We start from the raw sequence: 6,379 nt of genomic DNA, 5'->3' as shown, positions 1-6,379 counted from the left end.
TCAAAGCAGTCTTGTATGATTTTGGTCACCATAACCTTCTAAAGGTAAAAAAGGTCACTGACCTCAAATGGGTTTTGACCTTTTTGTTAGAAACAGTTGCCTAGGCTCTGGGGGCACTTTGGAGACCAACCTGGAATTTGACCTTGTTTGACCTTATTTGACCTGAATGTCATGTCCTAGGAAGCTCAAACTTTGACCTAAGTGAGCTCATGTACAGATCAAGACACCCTGCAAATTTAGTGTCTCTAGCTTTCTTAGTTCCTGATATCTCAGGGAGAGTCAAACTGACCCCCCCCCCCCCCCCCTCCCACATGAGCGAAGGGTATCTAGCTGGCCGCCCGGGCGCATGTTAAGGCTAGCAAACTGGTATAACAAATGAAGTTTAGAAGTTTGATATCACCAGCAGTTGATGACAAACCACAATGTGGAATTCCATGTCAAAGATGGTCAGGATTATGTTCCTGAAAATACTGAATAGAACAAGGTTGATGAATAGGGTCTGTTTGTGTTCTGTGATATACACAAATGGAGTGGGTTAAGGAATCTGAGAGGTGCCCCATACCATGCACATTTGGTCATTGGGGTGTCTGTCAAACCAGTTGGGGCTCACACTGTGCATTGTAGTTGTAGCTTGCATGAAATGGCATAAAATGGCTGAGTGATGGACATAGCAAATGCCCCACCCAAATCAATGATGCCACTGCATGTTGGCCTTTGTCTTTGTCAATTGGTGGGAATCCAGCAGATGTGTCAAACAGTTCCCAGGTTTGAATGGGTGAGGCTGTAATTGCATTGTGAACTGGTTAAAACATGGTTGTTAGCAGGATTGCAAGAATTGTATGCTTGTGAAAGCATGTAAAAGCTTGTAAAAGTTTGTAATTTGTTTTGTTTTGTTTTAAAAAAATAAATTTGTAAAAGTTTGTAGAAGCTTGTAAAAGGTGCTCACTGTATCACTCACCTTAGAATTTGTGAACATTAATGGACTCACTTTCATTAAAAGCTGAAGAACTGGTATGTGTGTCAAACCTAGACATCAATGGATCCATTGGTGATGACATGTCAGGCCCTTGACCTCTGACCTTCTGCCCTCTTGTCTGATTGCAGCAGATGGCCATGCCCTGCAGCTGGATGGTTCTGCTGTGACCTGTCAGCTGTGCCCAGCCCACTCCGCCCCCTTGCGGGCCCATGTCGGCGCCGGCCGAGGCGCGGCGGGTGATCCGACCGAGCGCCGAGGAGCTGTGCCGCGTTAGGCGCGACCTGCCGTGCCCGGAGCCCGGCTGCGGCCGCGTGTTCCCGCACTCGTCGGCGCTGCGCTTCCACGTGACGCGGCTGCACCGGCGCCAGCCGATCGCGCGGGTGGCGCCCGCCGCGCCCGCCGTCTACGTCTGCCCCGAGCCGGTCTGCATGGGGCACAAAGCAGCGCGCGCAAAAACAGATAGTTCGCCACGCTCAAGCGGCTCAAACAGGTTTGTTGGCAAATGAGAGAGATAGAGGGAGAAGGGGGGGGGGGGGGATACGTGCTGTGACGCGCTGCAGGTTAGCGCCGATGCGCGGTCGAGGGCTCGGTGAGGCGAGGCGGGGCGCTGCTGTAGCCACGCCTCTGAGGCCCAGTTGTAAGTGGACTGACGTCCAGAGCTCGGCATGTCACGCCATCTACCATAAAACAAACACTTCTTCAGAGTGGCACCGGAAAGAACAACGCTGATATATGTGTCATTAAGAGGAGAGCGAAAAAACCGTGTATGTTCACAATGCCAAAGATCGACAGGCGCTTTTTGTCATTGTCGAAATCCTGTCGTCTTCGACCGTGACCCCGGCCCGTCCCGCGCAGCACTACCTGAAGGTGCACGCGCCGCGCCCACTCCTCTGCCCGCTGTGCCGGGTGGCCTCGTTCGCCAGCGAGCCGCTGCTGCGCGCGCACCGGTCGCAGCTGCGGCCGCCGAGCACGCCTGCGGCTGCGGCGCCCAGTTCGCGCACCTGGTGACGCTGCGCCGACACGCGGCGCGCCATGGCCACACGCCCGTGGCCACGTCCGGGTAAGTGCGCGCACGGGCGCTCGCTCGCTGAGTGGAGCCGAGTGTGGCTGCACTTGATGTGGTCTGTGGGGAGTCTTAGGATGTGGTTTTGTTTCGTTTGCCATGAGTGTTATCTGTGTTGTGAAGATCTGATGAGCTTGGACTTGTTGCAGCTTGCGAAATGACATTTGTTATACTTTTCAGACCCGCACGTTTGGTTGGCACTTAGTTTGAAAAGCGTCCCAAAGCTGGCTCCTGGCTCACCATCCGCTTTTGATATGGATTGCGACTGACTTTTATAAGCGAGGCGAGAATAGCTGATGCGCGGCAGACAGTTCCTGCATTACCTGATTTCGATGACGACGTGAGTGTGAAAAAACTGATACGTCCATCGCTGAATGCGCCTTCCCCATGTTTTGTACGCCTGATAACGACCCCATGCCCGTCCACGCTGTCGTCGTCAGTTGCTCACTGCATTGCCCGCTGCACTGGCTGGCGGCCGCTGCGGCCCAGCGTCGCAGGCTTCAGGGTCCCGAATAACCGGCTGCCGCTGTCCGCAGCCGCTGGACCGCCGAGCAGCCGGACGGCCGTCCGGCCGGTCTGCGCCCGTTGGCGCCAAAGCCGTGCGACGCGCTTCACCTGCACCTGCTGGCGTCGATCGCGCTGGCCAGCGTGCCGGCGCGCGCCGCCTGCAGCACGCGCGAGGCCAGCACGCAGACGGTTGGCCGGCGCGCGGCGCGCGGCGGCCGCTGCAGCGGCACGCAGACGCGGCTGACGAGCGGCGGCCCTCGGTGCCGCCGCTCGGCCGGCTCGCAGTGCGCGCCACCGTCGCCGCCCACCGCCCGTGCCTCGCAGACGGAGGCGACGCCGCGGCTCTGGCAGCTGCGTGCGCCGAGCGGCGCGCCGGCCGTGCAGCTGCTGTGGGCGCTGCCGCCGCGGCCCGACGCCGAGGCGCTGGGCCGCGCACTGGCCAGCTGCCAGACGCAGACCGAGGCGCCGGGCATCCCGGGACAGCTGCTCTGGCCGCCGCTGCCGCTGCCGGCCGCGGCGGCGGCCGTGCCGGCAGGCGTGACGCTGGACCTCACGGCGGACGTCGGGGTGGATGATGAAACAGTGGTGGATATTCAGGCAGAGGTGGAGGCGGACGTGGCAGCAGGGGCGGCGGCAGGCGCGGGCCAGGACATGGTCCCGGTCGTGACTTGTGACTCCCCGCGCCAGGACCAGCTGCTGGGCTGCCCGCCACCGCCGCCGCCGCCGGCGCCGATGCCGCCGGCCGCCGGCTCGCAGACGGACGCCGACACGCTGTCGGCGCAGACACAGACGCAGGACCCGTTCGACGTCATCAAGCACCTGTTGCGCTCGGACGAGGAGCAGCTGCTGTTCCCCGAGCTCTCGGAGCTCTCGGGCACCGACATCCAGACGCAGACGCCCTGGCTGACGGACGACTCGCAGACGCAGACGCCGTGGCTGACGGAGGAGCCAGGCGGTCTGATGGTGGCGCCGACGAACCCAGCGCCCGTCACGCACATGGAGACGCAGACATGCCTGCTGTGCCTGGGGCCCTGTGACTGCTGGGGCGAGTGAGGCGGGCTGGTCGTGATGTGCGGGTTACAGAGGGCCGGGCGGTGCCTGGGATGAGCGTCGCAATGCTGAACGTGACGCGATAGAGGCTGAAGAGTCGGCTCACGAGTTACAATGCTGTTTGTATTTTGGTGAAATACGGGTGTCTGGGTGATTAATGGAAATGATTGCACTGCTGAACGACATTCGACCCGGGCCAAAAATGACCGTGGAGCTACACTGCGAACCAACGTACGAATTGTTCACTTTTCTTACACTCATGCAAAGTAACGGTCGGAGTTCATTCTTGGTTCTAACGCAGTTCCTGATGCCTCTCATAAAGAAGGAACACCGATAGATATTTGGCGTGTGCAATGACAGGGGAACATGAGGTATTGCATACCCCATCGGGTGCCGTGTCTGCTGTTTTCTTGAAATTACCTCGTTGGTCACGCTCGGTGACATCTAGCTCCCTGGAGCGTTCAGAATGGCTGCCGTGAAACCCATGTCACCGTGTGAAACGTATGCGTGCATAAATGACGGTAGTCTTGTAGCTGGTTGTTACCTTTCGTAAATGGGTCAGCCCGCAGTTAAAATGTCGTGTCAGTGTATCAGCATCCAATGTATGTGACATATTGAATGATCCCGACCAGGATGTTCCTGCCAGGTATTCAGTGATTCTTGAGATGTTTTCTAATCTATCCTAATCAAGCACAAGTCACCATGCAAAGTGATATTGAATGAGAGCTGTGTACCATGCACCCGATCCCACGATCTCATATGTTCCCTCATGCATAGGAGTGTAACGTAACACGCGAGTCATGTTTTTAAATTTCAGTGTATTCTAAATGAATCCGCCCAGGTTCCCTGCAACCTCTCTGTGTTTGGACGCTCATTGGTGTTTTCTCGCGTTAATAATTGTGGTCGGTGTTGATGCTGTGCTGATACTCGGATAGCTGAGAATGACACCGCTGCTAGGCTGATTTCAAATTCATCTAAGAATACATGCACCTGACTTATGTCTGTGTTATCTATATGCATTGTTCAGTGCATGCAAACTACAACTACCGATTCCAACGCCTTAAAGGTCGAACTTGTTATGCTGAATCCCCTGGTGTAAGTTTCGGGAGGAAAGCTTGTTCTCTATGCGTCTTAAAAATCGATGTGAGTGGTCAAAAATGAACGCAATAATGCAAGTCGCTGAGTGACCTGCACCAGTGACCAGTCTTGACACTATATGTTGGTAAGCGTGGGCCGAGGCTATAGAGACAACAGTCACACGGACGTTGCTGCTTTGGGACGTTACGCTTTACGCGGTGTTATCAGACGAGGGTATGATTCGACCGGCGTAGCCAGTCGGGCGTAGTACTGCTTCCAAAAGTGTGTGACAGCAGGGCAGGCTCGGGATATTTTTGTGCCGGGGTATATTATACCTTTATGTGTGGGCGACCGGTGAACGTGGATAATTTTGCCCGCTCTTCATTCACACAACACATTTTGGAAATACGTATGTATTACAACTGTTTCCTGCTGGTGGGTGCACAATCTTACCTATTCGACTCATCTTTACCATCCAGGAAGTGAGGTTACCCAGCTTCCTAAAAAATATTTCTGCGTCTCAGCATTGTTTCCCATTGGGAGGCAAATTTCTACGAGCGAGTAGGCTTTGTGGGTGATTAAAGAAGCAGCTTCTTCGAAGTTTAGATATCAAAGCACGGCCCTTGGCACAGATTGTTCAAAATTTCAAATCCGAATGAACCTTCCATAGCGTGCTTGAGTTTAAATATACCTGAATTTCGCCAACCGCTTTTCAACAAATACGTTTTTGTCGCATTGTGGGCAGAAACAGACCCCGGAGCTTCAAATACTACCTGCCAAACATAATGTGGCTCAAAAGCCGTAAAAACCGGATTTCTCCTGTAAAAACCAAGTCACCGTGTGAAGGCGTTCCTTTCGCATCTTCCTTGTCTGAGTCCTGCTCCCGTCCGCCGTCGGCGGCCTCTGCACTAGACTGGTTGTCCCGCATGACTGTGAACTGATCGTTTGACCAATTTGATGGTTATTATGGATCAGCAGCACTATTTACTGGAGTGTAAGCCGGCCGCGGAACAACCGCCTCAATACCTTTTTAGAGTAATCGTACGGTGCACCACACCACAGAAAAAACTTTCGGGAAACCGCCTGAAATGGACATGAGTTCACCCACCGGACATTCATTTGCTCCTCCCTCAACGTACCCAATTTGATTTGATTTTATACATCAGACGAATGTCCACGCTTTTGTTCAACAAGTTGCGTACCTTTATCTGTCGTAGGCATTTAGCGTAACCCGATATTTTCGAACAAATGGAATGCATATTTGGCGGGAACGCAACCAACTAGCAGATGACGAACAACTAGGCGATGCACGACTTCTTCATTCGCATACCTATGTACGTAAAACATTTTTATTGGAGGGAGCAGATGTCCCTTGTCGGTGCGTTTTGAATGTGTCACTGATGTTTCTCCTTTACTGGCAAGTGAACATAAAGTCTTGTTTTGTATATACCTAAGGATTTGTTAAGCTCTCTGACCTTTCACGCTCATTGCAGTATTTGTAAAATATATATATATATATATATATAATGTATAATATATATATATATATATCTTTCTCTACTTCTATAGATATATAGCTTCTCGATCTCTTCTATCTCTATCTCGTCCTCTCTCGCTCATCTCTCTCTCTCTCTCTCTCTATCTATCTATCTCTCTCTCTCTCTCTCTCTCTCTCTCTCTCTCTCTCTCTCTCTCTCTCTCTCTCC

The sequence above is a fragment of the Pollicipes pollicipes genome, unplaced genomic scaffold, assembly GCF_011947565.3.
Source record: "Pollicipes pollicipes isolate AB1234 unplaced genomic scaffold, Ppol_2.1 Scaffold_4740;HRSCAF=5597_pilon_pilon_pilon, whole genome shotgun sequence".
NCBI lineage: Eukaryota > Metazoa > Arthropoda > Thecostraca > Pollicipedomorpha > Pollicipedidae > Pollicipes > Pollicipes pollicipes.
This window is presented reverse-complemented; position numbering follows the sequence as displayed.